The sequence below is a fragment of the Dromaius novaehollandiae genome, chromosome Z, assembly GCF_036370855.1.
Source record: "Dromaius novaehollandiae isolate bDroNov1 chromosome Z, bDroNov1.hap1, whole genome shotgun sequence".
In the NCBI taxonomy this organism is placed as follows: domain Eukaryota; kingdom Metazoa; phylum Chordata; class Aves; order Casuariiformes; family Dromaiidae; genus Dromaius; species Dromaius novaehollandiae.
Window position 1 is genome coordinate 67,638,456 of NC_088132.1, and position 19,451 is coordinate 67,657,906.

Below are 19,451 nucleotides of genomic sequence, written 5' to 3' on the forward strand. Positions count from 1 at the left end.
TTTGTACACATTGATAAGATCTCCCCTGAGCCTTCTCTTCTCCAGGCTAAACAATTGCAGCTCTCTCAGCCACTTACTATAAAATTAATATAAAATTATTTATAAAAAGCTCTTTTTATAAAACTATGTAGGATGATTACATAAGTAAACCATCAAACAATAAAAAAGATCAGAAAGCTCAAAACAAGCGTGATTTTTGCAAAAGTAATTTTTATTATTATAGTCTTTCATTTTTTATCTTAGGATACTGAAAACTTGATTTTAAGATTTTGTTCCATCTGTAGTTTCAAAAACACATTAAACCAAGAACTTCAGTTATTCCACAATCTGTTTACATGATTTTTCAATATAGGGAGGCTTTAAATGAGGAGTAAACTTTCCATAATGGAAAGCTGTGATTAGAATTTTGACTGGATAGATCCTGTTGAGCTGAAATCAGGAACTAAACTTGCAAATTAAGGATCAATGGTCAATATGTCAAAAGTTTTAGGTTCTCTAAAGATACAGATATCACCTGCCCACCTGGTAGGATTTTCAAAATTAGATTCTCTGTCTCTCTCAAACCAATGCAAGCTGACCTGATATTTTTCAAAAGAGCATACTGCCTTTGCCAGCCTTCAAATTTTAATATCAAGTCTTCATCTCTGTTCTCGCTTCATTGCATGAATCAAAAGAAATGCAAGTAAGAGAAAAAATTGGTTAAACATTTTTGAGGAAAAAATAACAAAACTTTTCAAGTCAGTAGTTCAAATGTGAAATAAAATCTTTGAAAGAAAGGAGAAGCTGTTTGTAATTATGAGAAGTTAGCTATAAAATAAAGTATTAAAAACACATACTTCAGTCCCTGACTGACCAGGCTCTTGTGCTCAAGCTTGCCTTTTGCCTAATCTTCTGATTGCACTCACACCAATATTTGCAATATCCTCTGCCACACAGGAAGACATTATCACATCTTGCAGAGGAAACACAGAACCTTTGCACACAAATTTTGGCAGATTAAAATATTTCTCAGTTCATCTTTCGGTTTTGATTACAGCCCTTAAAATTTGCCTCCAGCTTTCTGGGTACCATTTTTGTTCTGGTAATTGATTGCAGACTCAAAACCAAACAAAACCTGGTTTTGCACTTTTAGCACTTTGGCTCCAGTCCTACAAACATCTCTGTGCAGGTGGACCCACCGTGTTGAAATCACCAACTGGCTATAGTGTTATTTTAATCCTTTGTCTCTAATTTTTTTCTTTTTTTACCTATGTACAGTCTGTATTCCCAGAGACATGGTCATCTCTGGGGAAGATGGTGACAGAGATTCAGCTGAGGCTATCCCAGGAGGTACAGAAAAGTTTACGGGTAAAATTTTCCAGATTACCCAAAAATAAGATTTTGCAGAATGTGCCTGATGAGTTGAGAGCTGTTTAGCCCAGCACTTAGTACAGCTTGTCTAGCAGCCCCAAGTCATGCTGAAAAGAAGGAGGACTTGAGCTACAGCAAACATGGATTTTAATTATAATTAGCAGCCAAAGACTGCCACTACCTTCTCCGTAATCCTAGGTCCTGTCTGAGTCTTTAAATATGCGAGTACCTTTGGAAATCCAATCCTAGGTGCCTTCCAAGAGTCTGTTTTAGACTCCTAAATTGTTTAAATATTTTTTTAACCTTAGTAAACCTTCAGTCAAGCACCACTTTGGATATTTATGGTCCCTAAACTTTTATTTTGCACCAGCCAGGAAAAGAGTTTGTATTTGTGAACATGGTGACTAAACAAGAAGACTAAAAAATTGAAACATATTGATGCTCTGATTTAATTTAAGAAGATCTAAAGTTATTTTAGGAATTGCGTCTTGCTGGTTTATCTGTTAGAGGAAATATCCTGCTAGCAGAGGTAATGTAAATCAAACAGCATCTGAGAAAAAGGTGTACACAGCACTGAAATCATCCCTCTAATCCCTGGATATTTCAGTCACTCTTGAAAGCAATGTCTTCTCACAGTGGGATGAACGGAGGAACAACAAATATGTCACTGTTTTGCAGGGATTAAAGCAGCTGGACACTTCATGGGTTGTGGTCCTTCATGGCTTCTGTCCTGTGGACACACAATTAGAAAGCTACAGAGAATGAGGAGCAAGAGTTCATTGGGCAAGAGAGAGAGGAGCTAAATAGCCGTGTGTTTTCCCCTACCCGAGCACCCTCATACATAAAGATGCAGTCATTCCTTTATTCAAATTTCAGTCAGCAGCAATGAACAGGCCAAGGATGGAGAAGGAGGGTCTGCAACCTCTGCCCACCTGCTCCACACTGCAGTGCTGCAGACACTGTGGGTTCAGAAGTGTTCCCCTCTGTATTTGGGAAGGAGAGTACCTGCTTTGACCTTATGCAGAGACATCACTTTTAGCCAGCGCTACCCACAGCTGCAATGTCTTTAAGACTTCGCTCTTGTCTTCATTTAAGGCTATGACTACTTGTAGAACAATTAAACACAGAAGATCAGCTCATCCCTGTTAGTCTGCCATAGAGTCTCCAGTTTGTTGGCTGAAGTAACTAAAGTCTTACATACAGTAAACAGTATAAACAGTGCAATAACTTCTGAATGTGTCATCCGATCAATTCGCAGATTTCCGAGAATGTTTTGGCCACCTAACAATCCAGGGAATGAAGGACAGAGGACTGTTTCTGCCACCCAGCTAGTATAGCCACTGTTTCTGTAGAGACCAAACAGCTAATGGATGACATTCATTAATGCCATTCAGCATAACAATGTCCCTACTTGACTTCCTCTTGACTTCCTTCCTTATTCACCTCCTTGATAAATAATAATGAAGAAAACAGGCTGAGGAGATGTGGAGGCATCATGTGCATGGGCCAGGGGAAGATGAGGGTCCCAACCCCAGGGAGAGAGGGAGACGCATTGGGAGGGCAGCACGGGCAGAGGTGCTGGTGGCCTGGAAGGAGCTCCTGATGTGAGTAACCAGCTCCGTCAACAGGGAATTCCCAGGTATGAGATCCCTAACTGGGGCTTATAGATCGACTCAGCAGACGTGTTCACAATGCCCAACAGAATAGTCACTCATTAAGCTTACATAGTTTGGGAATGGTATCCAGAAATTAAATGTGAATTTATTATCTGGTTTTTTATTCAGTTTACATATATCCCTCTAGAGATACAGGAATATGTACAGGCAATTAATGAGACATTTATTTATTTGAATGGAAAAATGTATCTCTCTCTGGGGAATATGTGATATATTTTTCATCACTAAAAATATTAACTTTAATCTAGCAATGGGTTTGTGTTCCAATTTTCTTTGACTTGTGGAACTGAGTCAGCACAAGCCATTGTGGGTGCTTTAAAATCAGAGATTGCTTATTCCATGATTTCGTTATCATCAAGCAGATTTAAAAATCCCCAACATATACTTTGAAAGCCCCAACAGCTTTTTGGAACTATTTATAATCCATTGAGAATACACTTTAGTTTGCCAGAGGTATCAAACGGGGATAACTGAGCAGGGTGGAGAAGAAATATTTCTGAAGGAAAAGTTAAATAATTTGTGTTTCAGATCATGAAGGGAAACCATTGTCTGATTGTCCATTTTCTGATTACTGAAGCAATACAAAATAAAGTCTGATTAACCTATTTTGTGTTGTGCTACTATAAAGACAAGTAACTACACTAAAGAAACCCTCAGTAATCACATGAATGTTTGCCCAAGAGAATACTCTCATTCTTTCTTTTAAAATAATCTTTGATAAACCTCCTGATTTAAAATATAAATATCAAAAGGACAATTAGACTAACATATTTTAATGGTTTTGTATTTCCATTTATTTGGGGGGCTTAAATGCTGGGAAATAATTGTTTGCTTTTTCAAACACAAATTTGAAAATGATACACAGAAAAAGAAGGGTCCTTCCTTCTTGTTGTTTTTGTCAAATAAGAAAATGCACATGCATTTACAGTGGTCTATCCCTAAGAGTTCATATTTTCAGCCCAAATACTTTCAGCCCTCAACTCTTGAACACGAGCCAAATTGCAGATATCATTTGGTCACAATCCCAAATCTATTCATAACAGTAGAAATTTTTTATAATGAGGAAAGCAACACAATTAAGTCTAAGTAATTCTTCTCTGAAGTATGAAAATTTTAAATTAAATTCTAATGCATTAGGAAAAAAATGTAGGCCCAATATAAACATCAGTCCTTACTAGCTTAAATGCTAGTGTTAGATGTGGGAAGAGCACAGTCTGTATGAGGTTATTACCAAGTCAGGCTTAAAATGTCTTTGGATCAGGGTGTCATCTTTGTTACTTCTGTTTGGATCAAGACATAACTCCTGGGATAACTCCGTTTATTTCACTGATAATAGACATTACAGAAAGCTTCAATAGGACTCTTCCCATCAATAATCATATGACTCGGTAGTTTACAACATTTTGGAGATAAAGCTCAGCTGATTACAGATTGCTTTCTAAGTGAAGAGATGCAATTACAACACCTAGTTGACCTTGTCTGTTTGGGAATCCTGTGATAGGCTTTTAAGTACACAGTTTCAGAGGGGTGGAAGAATTAAAGGACTCAGACAAAGCAATTGTGTGGATCATGATGAATGCACTAGTGGAATGACTTTGAAACTGTAAACTCTTGAACTGAGCCTAGAAATTCTTTTAACTGTGGTTTATATAAACATTTCACATCCTGCTCCATTGCAAACCTGTGCCCCTACTAGGCTAAGATAAGATTAACTTATAGTGCTTGGAAGTATGCAGAAATTGTTTAACATATAACCTTATAGCATGTTTTTACTCCTTTTTAGCAGAACATTTACATTTTATCTGAAGAAAAAGTAATATCCTGTTGTAACAACATTAAAGGCTTGTTGGAAACTTTAATAAAGCAAATATAATACTGGCAAAGGTTTATACTAAAATATGGCATTTAATTGGCTCAGCCTCATGATAGCAGCAACAAAGCTATTGTTATGTTCTTGACCACCATTTATATGTGCTGTTATATTAATTACTGCCCTCCAGCTTGCCGCCCTTCCACTGAGGCAAGAAAATCATCTGCTTAGAAAGGAAGAGGTGATAGGAGGCAGGAGTGGGAAGGCCAGGATTTAATGGTTTTCTGGTTAAGACCTGAGACTGAAAGGCGGGTTATCTGGGCCAAGATTTTCAAAAGTAGGTTCCAGATTCAGACATCTTAAATCCATCCAAGCCCTTCTGCCTAGTATTTCCTGTTGACTGGCTCTAGGCCACAGGAGGTGCCCTGCCAATAGAAAACACCAGGCACAGAGACTTGGGTGGAATTTAGGATGTGTGAATCTGAGCCAATGCCTATATACAGTCATAGAAACCCAGTTTTGTTGCCATTTTAAAAACACTTCAAAGACCCCACACAGTCATAGGAACCTAATTTTAAGTAAGTTGGCTTACTTTCTTTTTCCCCAGATCTGTTGGTTTGCTGCAATGAGAACTGCACCACATACAATTATTCTGAAAATTCAGAGCTTTTGGAAAACTGTACAATAGCCAAAAAAATCAGGCATACTGCTCGGTTTGCCCTGGAGTAGGCACAAAGAAAAAGTTGTTCTTAACAGACAAATGATACTTGTCAGTTTAAGTGTTTCACTGATTTTTGTCCTGTGGAGGTTTGTCTCATACCAAGAGAACCAAATGGTCCTCTTCTCTCAAAGCAAAGAGGTTGCCTGTGGACCCTTGACTTTCATAAATTAAGGGAAGTCACTGTGCCTGGAAAATGCAAAAGTATGTGGGAGATGAAGGAAAGAATTGAATATATTTATAGCAACTTACTCCTACTTTCAACAGCAATGAAAAAAATAAATGCCAGAGGTATTTTACCCTTTTAGAACATCAGTAAAGCTCTGTGCCTTTCCACATTAGGTTAAGTCACACATCTCTGTATTCAGGTTCTATCATTTATTTGGGGAAACTATCTGCTTGCTGCCTATGTAATCTCCTGTCATCTTCTTTCTATTTCCATGTCTGTAGAAGACATCAGCTCTGATGCCTCAGAGGTATGCTCCTTCCAGGAGCATGTTCCTGTCTTTTGGTACCTTAAGGTACTGCCACAGTGTTTTCCTCTCTCATTTAGGATCTGATCCAAATTGCACTGATGACCCTGTGGATCAGCCATTTGGCTTCCAGAAGCCTTGTGTCAGACTTAAGTGCCTATTGAAAAGTCTACCATTTCTGCCAACCCACCTGCAAATAAGTGAAAAGAGCACATTCAGAAGGACCAAATTCTATTTTTAAACAGACAAACTGTCCAAAAGCAAAACCTCAAAAAAAACCCAAAACAACAACAAGAAAGCTTAATCCCTAAAGGAACAAAGAGGTTTAAATGAATTAAGTAAGTGCATAAAGGGCACTGTGAACCATGATGTATTATATTATTAGCAGAATATCTCAAGGATATTGTGATTCGAATGTGTATTTGAAAAGGCAGAAGTAGAACCACATGCATCTCGTTCTGTGTGTCTGCAATCCTGAATGGAGGATAACTGTAGCAGGCTTTGCTCAGCTCGTACATCTTGTCTTAGTTCTAATTTAAGCACAACTATTTCTGACGCCATCTGCATGCAGGATTAGAAGTAGACAATGTACTAAACTGGAAATTTGGAAATCCTGGAGGAGTAGCGTGACTTCGGTTGCATCCTACCCCACTCTTTTGTGCCTTGCTCCTACCTACGGGGTGATAGATTTTTTTGTGTTCATTTACATTGCCATTCTAAAAACACCATGACTATTCAGAAGAGAGAAATTCCACCCAGCTGGCCACCCAAATTGTAACTTTTGGCCACCCAAGCTCTTGCAGGCTAGTGAGATCCTAGAACTCCTCCATAGTGTTCAACCATAGGAAGAATTATAGCTCTGCTACACATGCCCTTCACAATGATGGCTTCAGAAGTCCAATATGCCTATAGTCGCTAAATCCCACACTTTAACCCTTCTTTCATGGAGGAGTCTGTGCTCCTTTAAGTTAATGAAATCTCAAACATTAACATTTTGGTTGATTAGCTGGAAAGATTAGAGAAGATTTTTACTGTGAGGGTGACTGAGCAGGTAGCCCAGAGATTGTGTCCATCTTTGGAGATATTCAAAACTCATCCAGACATATTCCTGCGCAACCTGCTCTAGGTGCCCCTGCTTGAGCAGGGATGTTGGACTAGGTGATCTCCAGAGGTCCCTTCCAACCTCAACCATTCTGTGATTCTGTGATATAATTTTCCAAGTATTTTTCATAGGTGCCATGATCAAAGGACTATAAGGTTTTTTCTGTCTTCTAAAACACTTAATTGGCCATTAGTCTAAGGCAGTGCAAAGAATTATTTTCTTATAACAGTTAGCCGGCATCTCTTGCTCACATATTCCAGCTTAGATTGCCAGATTTGCAATTGGGAAGGAATTTATTGCCAAGTTGGTCTGTCAAGGATACTGGAGACTTTTTGCCTTGCTGAGCATGGCTTGATTCTGGTTCATCTGCATCTCCTCTAGTCAATCCTCTGTCTCTGACCGAGCCTCAGGCACTGCTGGAATTTGGAGTGTCTGCTTTCTGTCCCTGGCATGAAATGGTTTAGTCTTCTGGACACTGAAGTGCTTCAGTGTAGCCAAAGTTATGGGGCCCAATGCAGAAGTTAGTGGCTGAAACTGAATGCTTGACAATATTCAGTCTTAAATTATATGAAATCGAGAAAACAATGGAATCAAGTAAGACTTCATTAATTAAACTTCCAGGGAGAAACTGCAAAAGACTAATCAGTAACTGAAGGGAAGGAAAATGGAAGTAAGACTCCATAGATCTGAGTGTCTTTCATTCAAATTCATCAACAGCAGAATGAATTCTAGGGACAGATCTCTGGAACAGTATTGCTTCAAATGTGAGAAAGCAGTGTCAGCCCTTAAGGAAGAAATTATTGCACTTGGCGCAGCTTGTAACATGGGATTCTAGGTCCCGATGGTATCAGTGAATAGATGGGAGAGGGTAATCTGCTCACTGCTGTAGAGAGGAATTACATATTGCTGTTCTGCTTCCCAAGGCTGAGTTCACTGTTTAACAGCAAATGAAAGAATGTTTCCCTGTAATGATCGAAAGTTTGTTACATCACCTAGAGACCTGGTTTTCCTTCAGTATTATTGGGTCAGCTCCACTAACATTCTGTTATCACAAATTACTATGTTCAGATTCAGGAAATTCAGAAATAGTTCTGATAATCCCAGTTCATCCATACTTCAACATACAGTGCATTGTTTGCATGCATAAAGCTTCTTCAAATGCAGGGGAACTTAAGCAAGCCATGAGGTGTCTTTAATAAGATGTCCACTCAAAATTAGTTTGGAGCATTGGTGAAAATGTTTGTTTGTATGAATATACCTATATGTGCATGTATGAATTTGTATGCATACAGATATAACTACCCTATTTGTGTTTTAGAGCCAGTCCATCAAACATTACCTTTGCCTTTTTGAGATGCTTCTGTGTAAAAAAATATTGTCTCTTTTACTAACAGAAAGTAATGTGATTTTGCTTTTTCTTTTCAGTATAAAAAGAACTCCTCAGTTCCTATACTTCAGGTTGCTTGTATATTCTGGGCAACTGCTCCTGCCTTTCATTCACAAATCCAAAAGAAGGATTTCGGAGAGCTACTCCTTTCTCCCTAAGTGTTAGCTGCAATAATGATTTCTTCTCTTCCTCTTTGCCCTCCAAGCGATAGGAATGTTTTTCAAGCCTGGATGTCTATAGCTGACTTATTGAGAAAGACATCATGAGAAAGTGAATAAATAGGTGTTTGGGGGAGAGAAGTGAGAAAGATTTGGAATGAAAAAGAATAGGAAAATCATTACTGGGAAATAGTATAAAAGGAACACAATTCATATCATTCACCTTTGTGTTCTGCTGGTCATCCCAACCTCATACTAATATAAAAACTCCTGTTCACCTGTATTTATTTATAATAGCAGCAATAGCTAAAGTTTCCTGACTCAATTTTTATGGAAATCATACAAATACCACAAAGACATTGTAATTGCCCCAAAGAGCTTACCCAGAAAAGAATGCCCAGGGCATCTTAACCCTGGACACTGCCAGTGAATCCACTCCTGCTATTACTGCTATCTGTTATCAGCATCATCCATTTTCAGTGTTGATCCTTACAGTGTATTACTGAAACCACCCAGTATGTACAAGCCCAACAGCCACAGGTGAGCATTGCCTGGCTGCCCCATTTTGCTGATCCAGCTGAGCTTGAACAATGAAAACTAACGAAGTTTTCCATAAGTAGAGTGGCACAGCATTGCTCCAGGGCATAAGGACAATTGCTTATTTCACTTCTGTAAGCAGACACAATTCATAATGGGAATGAGAAATAGGCTCCATGGCTAATGCTGAAATCTCTATGCAAATGACCACCTGAAGGGAAATGGTGGTCAATAATTTGAAACAGCTGTTTATTTAAGCGATTATTACTCAGCACCTCTCCTTTCTTTGCATCAGGTTGTATAGTTAACTGCATAATCATACTGCTTAGCAATGTCTTGCAGATGACTAATATGAGTCTCTGTTTCCATCAGACTTTGAATTTCAGATCTCAGAGGACTGAAGTAGAGCAGAACGCCATCAAGAGAAATTTCAGATTCAGACATAGGTGGATCGCAGCCTTTCCATGTCTTATGCTAATCATTCTCTTTCTTCTTCTTTGATACTCTACAAACACAGAACTCACCAAAAGAGGTGAAAAGAGCACATGACATCACCGCTAAGCCTCAAGCACTTCTCTAGTAACTAATCTATGAAAGCCATAAGCAGCTGACTCTCACATTTTACTTAAACCCTTGTAAAAATATGTGCCAAATTAAAGCTTGGAAGCTTTCATTTGTAAAGGAGGGAAGGAAAATTGAATCCCAATCCCAATGGCTGAAGAGCTTGACACAATGAACCCCATATTAAAACCTCCCAAACTGTGTACCAATCTGAAAGACTCAAGAAAGGTTTATAAATGAGATTATATTCCAATCTTAGTAATGTAACACCAGTAAGTGCCTGTTACAAGATATCAATATTTATATCACCAAACAATGTGGAATAATGTAGCATAATGGTAATAAAGAATTTCCCTCAGAGTACTGAAACAAGAACAAATCCCCACCATGTAATAAGTTATCATTCCTTACATACACAGGGATAATTCTCTGCATTCAAGCCAGGGTGAGTTGTGGGTTTTTTTCATTCTTCAATGAAAAAAGAGTAAGATCCCTTGCCTTATTGATGCTCATTTTTTGTAGAGCAGGTGATATACTTTAAGTTCACGACTTAGCATTTCTTTGACATATTTCTTTGTGCCAACAACCTAAGGATCTGCTTTTTTAAAAATACTGTTCTACACCAGAAAGCAGAAGAAAAAAGAACATACTCTAAACAGAGCTGGATAAGACAGCTCATTGTTTTAAAATGCTGTTTTTTCTTCCAAAAGCAATTTTTTTTCTAAAAAATGTACTTAATTTATGAAATTTTCATGAGAAATATTTTCACAGGCCCAAGATAGAGTTTCGGCCCTGGGATGATAGCGATCTGGTCTATTATTCTCCTTTGTCCTAAATGAGTGCTTTAAATCGTTTAATGAGACGGCTTGGCTTATTTGGCAGCACTAAGCTTTCCCACTTGTTATTTCTTGTCCTACCACTTTTGTCTCATCTGCTCACTTTATGAACAAGATACTGCCTAACTCACTGAGAAATAATATTAAATCACGATGTTGCCAGAAATAGCCATCCACTTGCATCACTCTTGGCTGACCATCATGTTTCAATGTATGTCAGTAAGGGATTCTGAAGAGTGGGGCTAGCTAGAAGTGAGTCATTGAGATTACATCCCACCATCATCCATAAGCAAGTATTTTTATGCCATTTCTGACAGATCATTGGCCACAGACCTCCAGTGAGGCTCACATTTTCTCCAGCAAATGATAACAGAACTTTGCTATTCTTACGATTAAAGAGTTTTTCCTAAAGACTAAGTGAACTCTCCCATTTACTTCTTGTCACATCTCCAGTGGACACAGAAAACAGTTTATTCCACAGCTCTTTGCAGCAGCCTTTTACGTATTTGAAGATTGCTATCATGTCTCCCTTCAGCCCTCTCTTCTCCAAACAATCCACTTTCAATCCCAAGTCTGGGGTATCCAAGTACATCAATGCAGACTTCTCTACTTTCCATGTCACGTGGCTCTCTCTCTCTCCCAAGTGCCCAGAGCATATATCTTGGTAGCATCTAGTCAGTACATTACAGTTTTGCTCAGTGAGTTTTGCCCAGCACATGGCTGTCTGGTAGTGAGTCTGTAGAAAGGGACAACGGGGTGCTGGTGAGGAACAGTAACACGATTCACACATTCCTAGAGAAGAGTTTGAATGTGTGCCCCATTATGTTTCTCTGATACAACTATTTTAATCAAAATCTCCTGTGAAATAAAGTCATTTGACGTGGAGCAATTTAGGAACAGAATATCAAAACAGTGTCCTTTATCAGACAAAGTCTTGTGATCTTCTTTAGAAACAAAAACAAAACCACACAGCAGGTTTTTCAATAGGACCTATTTTCCATGAAACACAGTGACTGGAAATGATTATATCTTTAGCCTCCCAGCTTTCTTGTGTGGCTATGTGAAGCTACTTGAGTTTAGTAACACTTGCAATAATTCAGCATGCCCATTTTCACTCACCTCATTCATGCAGGTGTGTTGTCATAAACTGCTGGTATACAGGATCTCAGGCTTGATATTACAATGCCAAATATTTAACCATACCTCTAAGCAACCCTTTAGGCTAAGGAAAATCTTTGATCTTCACTGCTTGCATAAGCTCTACTTGTATAACTTGTATAAGCTGGGTGTCTGAAGCCTGAAAGAATGCAGCCTGGCAGAGGACTACATTTATAATGGGCCAGCTAGCAAAAGTGTCATTATTAGCAGAGAAATCATGGCATCTTGATTCTAATTTTTTCCAAAGACAGCTAAACCATACAATGCGATAGACTGTTCTAGGCACATTTTGGAGACATAAGCCACAAAATAAACGCAAAGAAACTAACAGAGTCAAACAGGAAAAATGTGATTTCTTTCAAGAGAGAACATCTGGATGATCTTGTTCCTTCCAAGTCCTTCTCTCTGCTTTCTGGAAAATTTCTGTGCTCCCTGTATGTTTCTATATTCCCGGTAATATTTTTTTTCCTAAATTCCCTAACTTTTTAATCCATGTTTTCAAGTGACTAAGGTGGGTAGTCAGAAGCCATAGTTGGTTACACTTCTGTTATTTTCCTAGAGAAGTGGGAACAGCCAAAAGCTGGCCTGGTCCTTTATTACTGTGCTAGATTGCTGTGTTCAAATAAGTCATCTAAAAGCCTCCAAAGCTAGGATCAGTAAAATTGGTTTCCCTACATGAACCCCTCCATGATTACTTTTTCTTTCCTTATCACTCAGAATCCCTTTTCAAGGGAAGGCAAACTTCAAATACAATGGTACTGGCAGCCAACTCCCCTCACATGGTAAAGACTCAAGGTACCCACTACTAGTCTCAATCATCCTGTGACACAAAAGAAACCAAACCAGGCAAGCCCAGAGGCTGAGTCCCCATAACAGAATATCATTAAGCACATCAGTCTCAAACAACCTTGTTCCATGGCGCATAAAACATAAACATACCACCCAACTTGCAGAAATGTAGAGTCAATTAAAATTACACAGACTGCCTCATTACAAAAACTTCGTAGGATTAGAAGGGACGTAAGAGATAATAAATGATATTGTTATACAGCTACCCAAACTGACCTTAAACTACTGTGACACTTTTTCCATGGAAAGGGTCTCCGGACTTCTGTTTTGCTTTTTCTAACCACATTTTTCATCCACAGAAGAAGCCTTTTCATTTGTCTTAGAACTGCATTATTCCACACTGAGCTGCCAACAGGAACAGTTCATTTGGTTTCATTTTAATAAGAAGATAAATGACCCTTGGAGAAAATAGCCAATTAATAAATACTAAGATGCATTACTAGAGGCTCTTCAGTTATTTCAGAGATATAAACATGTGCTCATTTCCAAAATACTTTGAGATTGAGGCAAAACCACCAAGTGTATGATAATTCCATTCCCTGCAGAACCCTGGCTCCAGTTTTATAAGGAGAGAGAAGGCCTAATAAAATCCAAGATGGCTGGAGTGACATTTGCCCTATACATCAGTTTCACTTTCATCAAAACAAGAGAAAAATTTTGGAGAAGGCATATTTGTTCTGGCTCAATCCCCTTTCCCCCCAGTCTTCACAGTTATTTCATTATTCCCAGTATATTTAGCTTCTCTCCAGCTGATTGAATATCTAACCCATTTGTCATATATTCCTTTTCAAAGTGAATCAAGTCTGGCAATAAAGTCTTAATAAATAAGATGCCTATAAAGCATTGTTTATAAAATGCACTAGAATGAATGGCCTAGTTTTATAAAGCTATTCATAGCACAGGGCCAATAAAAGCAAAACTCTATAAATATCACCTGCTCTGGGAATTATGCAAGTATATAGTCTTAACATCTGGAACAATTCCACATTCTTGAAATTGTGTGTTATTTATCTATTCTTCTTTTAGTATAAATGAAGTTGATGAGTTTCTACCTTATAGGACTCTACAAATTCCATAGCTCCTAGAAATGATCCAGTTCCACAGTGCTCAATGCTTTTCCAAAAGTAAAGATTAGTTTTTAGAAGACTCCAGCTCACTTTGCAGAAGCTAAATTAGATACTTGGCACCCTATACACAATTTATAGACTTAGGTACCTCTGAAAAACGCTCCTCAAAAATCTAATACAGAGGAGGGAATCATTTACAGTTAGGCAAAAAGAAACGGAGTGTGGAATATGTCCGTAGGAGGCATCTCCCGCACCTCTCTCAAGTCTAAACCTGTAAGCCGTAGTGGCATGTTAGATATTTCTATGTGCTGGAAAATTACTGGTACTGTACTGGAACTGGTACTGGAAAATAGGTACCACACTAGTTACCTATGCAAGCAGGATTAACTCTTTTTAAAGTGAGTCATGGTGGCCATTACCTTTATGTAATTATTTAAACTACTGCTCAGCACACTCATGCAGAAAATAGGATACGTGGGTCCTACTAGCCTGAGTGCATTCTAGACCACATCCTGGGGTAATGCCCTTTGTGCTGTGCTATGAGGGCAATGCAAGGAAAACAGCTCAGGGTCCAGTTGCTGAAGTGGGCTGCTGTGCACACCAACAAATACATAAATGCAAGGCTCATTTCATGAACAGGAGAGTGCAAGAAGGAGTGGCCAGTTCTCGATTCTGGTCCTTCCTTAGCTCTGGGATTTGGGTTCGATTTAAAACTAGTTTTGACAGTCTAACATGAAATGCATAAGCTACTGCAGCTCCCCCACTTCAATAGGGGACCCAAAGCACGAAGTTACAGAAACAGGCCTCCTCCTTCGTGATTCTTGTAATTCTCTGGTAGCCTGCCTTCAGCAAGACAGGCAACGGGCTCGTCTGTGGCTCCATGACTGAGGCACTCTTTGAGAATGACCCCTCTCCATTGAGGTGGGCCCCCACACTTTCTGGAGAGATCCTGTACATAGAGCTGGACACCAGCCTCTCTGCTTGTAGTTTTGGCCCTGAGATGACTATTGCTCTTATGCTTTGTGCTCAACTCCATGCAGTGAATCTCTTGGTTCTACTAAATAAGGGACTGATGTAGGAAATATGAGACACAGAAGCTTCCTTCCTTTTTATTATGCTCAATTTTAGTACAAATTGCAAGGGGAAGCATCAGTACAAAATGTCCTTAAGATCTAGCCCTGAAAGTTTAGAACAGCTACCGATAATACAAGTGGTACACATCGTTATTTCTAAGGTACCTTACCCCTGACTTCTGTGGTTAACAATTATGGTAGTGTCTCCACAAATGCAGTAGGATTCAACAGTCTAGAACTTGTGATATATTTAACAATGTTTTTATTGCAGTTGCACAAAATCTTACAGGCCAGCAGTGGATTCCAACCAATGACTGAAAGGCGAGTTGCTTCATAGTCTGCTACCAATGCCTCCTGGACAACCAGGTCCTCTCTCATATTTACCTTTTAATATATTCTCCAGAAGAGGCAGAGGCATTTCACATCTGGGAGGAGTGCCCAATCTCTTTATCCAAGGAGAAGACTTTAAAGTAACCCTCTTGACTAATCTCGCTCAAGCAATACAGACTGCTGATTTGTGAGGTGAGTATGCTTCATATATTCCACACCCAGGCCAAATGTCTTAACTGTTGTAAACCTCATTATGACTTAATGGGACAGTTACAAATCTGTGCATTAAACAAAACAATTCAGAGGTCATTGGCATCAAACATAAGGGAGAGAGTAAAGTAAATTAAAAGTCATATCTCAAGCTCTGATATGGTATGATACGTATGAAAAAAACCCTCTTTCCCAAGGCAGAGTGAAATAACTTCAGATAACCTGCTAAGTTTTATCTTCAAAATAAGAAATCCTGCTTAGAAATATGTGCATATAAAGAACATAAAAAATTTGGGGCAATTATTTCAAATTTTTCCGGAAAAGGTTTTGTCTTGAATTGATACTTTCCATATGTAATATCATGGAAGCAGTGTATAATTATGTGATGCTCAATGCATATAAGAGGATGATTACATTTGTGCTTATTCTTATTTTTTAATGTTACGTAAATTAGATGAGTAATAAAAGCTTATTTAATGAGAGTAGGGAACCTAAAATGACATTTCTCTAGGGAAAGCCTCTTTCTTTGTTGCAGTATGAAGAGTTAGATGGAACAATATTTATTGACATTTGCAGTCAATGTGTTGCCAATTACTCCTGACTTATACTGTATTTGAACCAGAATCTCTCTGTAACTCCTTTAATAACAACTAGTGATATTATTCCCTAGGCTCTAAGTACAACCTTGATAGTAGGCCAATACAACCCAGAAAGTAAGCATCTGAAGTGTTCTACAGTAAACTTTACAATTAGTAAGCTCAAAGGTCACAGATGACTTCCCTTTAATCCATCCCCAAGCTGACTCTTCCTCATCCTCTATCCAGACCTTTTCTCTGTCTCCTGTTAATGGAGGAGAGCTTTCAGAGTTATTTTCATAGTGCTCCTCAGTTATGTCGGAGATAGCAATCTGCATTTGGCTTGTAACCTCACCACTGTTTCTCTTTCCCACAGGCTTCCTTTAATGCTTTTTTTTTTTTTTTTTTTTTTTTTTTGGTGGAAAAAGAGTAGTACTTCTTACATGAAAGTTTTTGCATAAGGAGACCTAATAACCTAACATTTACATAGAAATTTTGGCTCACGCACCTTGAAGGATTTTTTAAAAAAGGTTAAGTGTTTGTAAATAAGATTTGGCCTCAGTCAGAGGGTAAACCACTAGACTGACAGTGAAGAAGCCTGAGGCCTCTTTGGGGGCTGTATGACTTGGGTAATACCTTTTCCTTTCTTGTGCCTGTGTCTGCTTCCCTCCTACCACTTTCTTTCCACATCCAGTTTTCTGAAAAGCACTATGATGCAGCTGCTCCTTACCACACTTTTCTGAAACGAGTAGATAATTGGGATCCCAACCTTTGTTCATTACATAAAGTATGTCAGTCTGAAAGGGTGTGTAAATAGGGGGTTAGAGGATGTTTTTGTTTCCCTTTAATGCTCCTGGCCCCATTGTAGATTTTGGTGGGTTAGCTGGGGGGGCAGATGACTTTGCTTGTTTCCGTCAGTGGCCAGGCCATTTGCAGCAGTCTCTGTTCCCTCACTGACCTCACCACTAACATCTTTGGTGACACTCTGGAAGAAGCAGAGAGAACAAACCCTGACGTTATTGCCATAAAGACAAATTGAGCCTAACTCTCAGCTTAAGTCTCTCACTTGGATGCTGTGAATTTCCACAAGTAAAAGAGCAGGACAGAAAAGAGCAGTGTAGCAAGGAGTTAGAGCGGTCACCTCCTGCATGCTCTCCTGCTTGTTGTGAGCCAAAGGAATGGGAGAGGCATGCAGGCTGGAAGGGCTCTCGGGAGGCCAGGCTTGCCCAGCCTCCTGCCACAAGCAGGGTTAGGGTGGGAGGAGGCGGCTCAGGGCCCCGCCTAGCCAAGGTCTGAACATCTCCATGGTGTAGAGTCCACAGCCCCTTTGGGAAACCTGTCCTGGTGTTTCACCATCCTCACAGTGGGTTTTTTTTTTTCTTTTTTTTACATATACTGGGAACTCAGGAATTCATAGGAATATTTTTATGCAAGAATTCACTCTCCCATCCTGAAGGCAAAGGGAGACCCATGTTTATTCAAATCCCCTCTCACATGTCAGATCCCCTCCTGCGCTGGCTTTGCTTTGGATAGGTCTCTACCCTGTAGAACAGGATTTGCTGCGTGTGTTTAACTGTTCAAAACTGAAGGGAACATTCCAGCTAAGCATGATTTTCAAATGCAGAAAAGATATTTAGGCTCTAACTCACCTTTTTATCTAGGAAAACAGCCTTCTTAATTTCTTCTCTAGTAAGGTTATCTTTGAATGGTGCATATTCTGTGGCAAATTGACAGTAAGTTGAAAAATGTTTCGACACAAGAGCTTGACATTGTCACCTGCACAGGTCAGTGTGATAACCGAAAAGAAACCAAGAACTATTCCATATACTCCTGCTGGAAGAAAAAGATTTATCTTTTTTGTTTATATATGGACAGCTACATACACCTCTACATCAATGAGTACAATAGGTGCTGTCATCAAGAATTTGATGTTTGGAAAGAAGAGTGAAATATCTTCTTTTGTTTTACAAAAGGGCTTGTAGATGAGTTTTCAGTTTTAAGATATCAGTCCTAAATGATCTTGTGCTGCAAGAACGTCAGCTGCCCTGATCTGATGTTCCACAGCTAAAATTTATATGGCAATTGCTCATCTATTACTCAATGCTGACAACTGCATGGTACATTTACAGGCGATACCTAGGGAGAATTCTTTTTTTATAGTAAGCTTAAATAGTTTTTCTAAAAATAAACTTTACAATACATTGTTTTTTAAAAAACATAAGTTTTAAGTAGTAGGAATACAGAAATGTCTGTAGATTAGACTTTTAACAGATTTGGAAGTAATATTTAATGATTATTATTATTGATATGATCTTATTATTAGCTAGACAAGCAGGAAAGAGACCAAGAAGTCACCTTGAACTGGCCTTCATTGGCTGTTTCTGTTACTAATGAAGGCCTTGGCTGAAAGACAGCTCCATTATAAAAATGCAGTCTTTCCGTGTGCACCACCTCTGTGAGCATCAGTAGGGCTGTAGGTTAGAAGTACGGATATTTAGCTGTAAAATTTTTCAGACACATGAAAATTATAGATGCATCGTTCAGATCCTTGTGACTTTTAATCCAATCAACGTTTCCATTCACACAACAACAGCAACTGTAGCTCAGCCTAAAAAAGGCCAGTGGAAAGAGTGACTAACTTTAACTTCCAGTGAGCTTTAGGAAAGGAACATCATCATGTAAGTCACAGTTGCTCAAGGGGGAGGGAGATTAAAGTGATACAGAGGCCACCCTCTTAAACTCCATTCTGCTATGGTATCTGTTTTGTAATTTTCCCACTTGATTTTTGTGTTAATGAAGCTCATTTAAGATAAGCCATATGCCAATAGTTGTCTAATTCTTTCAGCCTACTGACAAGGGAAATAAACACTTCCCTTCCCTTCCCTGTTAAAGTCAAATCAGATTCAGTCAGATATTTTGTTTCTGCCACATGGACTGGTCTGTCTTCTCAAATTGTAGTAACACATCAATCCATCTGATAAAGGGCAGTTTGAGGAAGGGAAAGCATGACACTGTGCTCTTTAATCTGTCAAGGCATATTTTCCTTTGCTTTCGAAATGTTCCAGTATCCTTTTCCAGAACTGTCAAAGGCAATTTTTTTGTATTTTTTGTATCCCACCCTAGCATTCCTATTAATTAATCTTTAAAATAAGATTGCTGAAGATAATAGTTGCTGAAGAACATATCCTTTCCTGCCTGATTTTGTTGCTGATGCTGTGAGCGTATTGCATCTGAAGATAGATACTTTATACCTTTATCAACAAAGGGAGGATATTTCAGAGGTCAAAACAGGTGAAAGGATGTCAAGACTAAAGCTAGATTCACTGATTCTTTAAAACTTTTTGGCAGTTTCTCTGCCACAGGATCTCTCTGCGTTTTGATGAGACTTTTGAGAGCATGTGTAAGAGCAGACAAACAGAAAAGTGGCTGATTTTGACAATAATCCAGATGAAGAAAAGATTTTAAGAAGAGAGATCTTACTGCATCTGGAAAGTGAGCTTTTCACAGAAGAAAACAAAACTGACTTCAGAAAATAAACATCTCTACCTTTCTCTCGACTTTCACTGAAAGCCTTGCAACAG

At 38.8% G+C, this 19,451-nt stretch overlaps 1 long non-coding RNA gene across 1 annotated transcript in view; it reads right to left on the reverse strand.

The window, feature by feature from the left end:
• Positions 1-235: 235 nt before the first annotated feature.
• Positions 236-19,451, reverse strand: part of LOC112984008 (uncharacterized) — a 75,707-nt gene continuing 56,491 nt past the window's right edge. The window contains exon 3 of the long non-coding RNA XR_010386137.1: positions 236-2,080. This is a non-coding gene — a long non-coding RNA (uncharacterized LOC112984008). The remainder of the gene's footprint in view (positions 2,081-19,451) is intronic.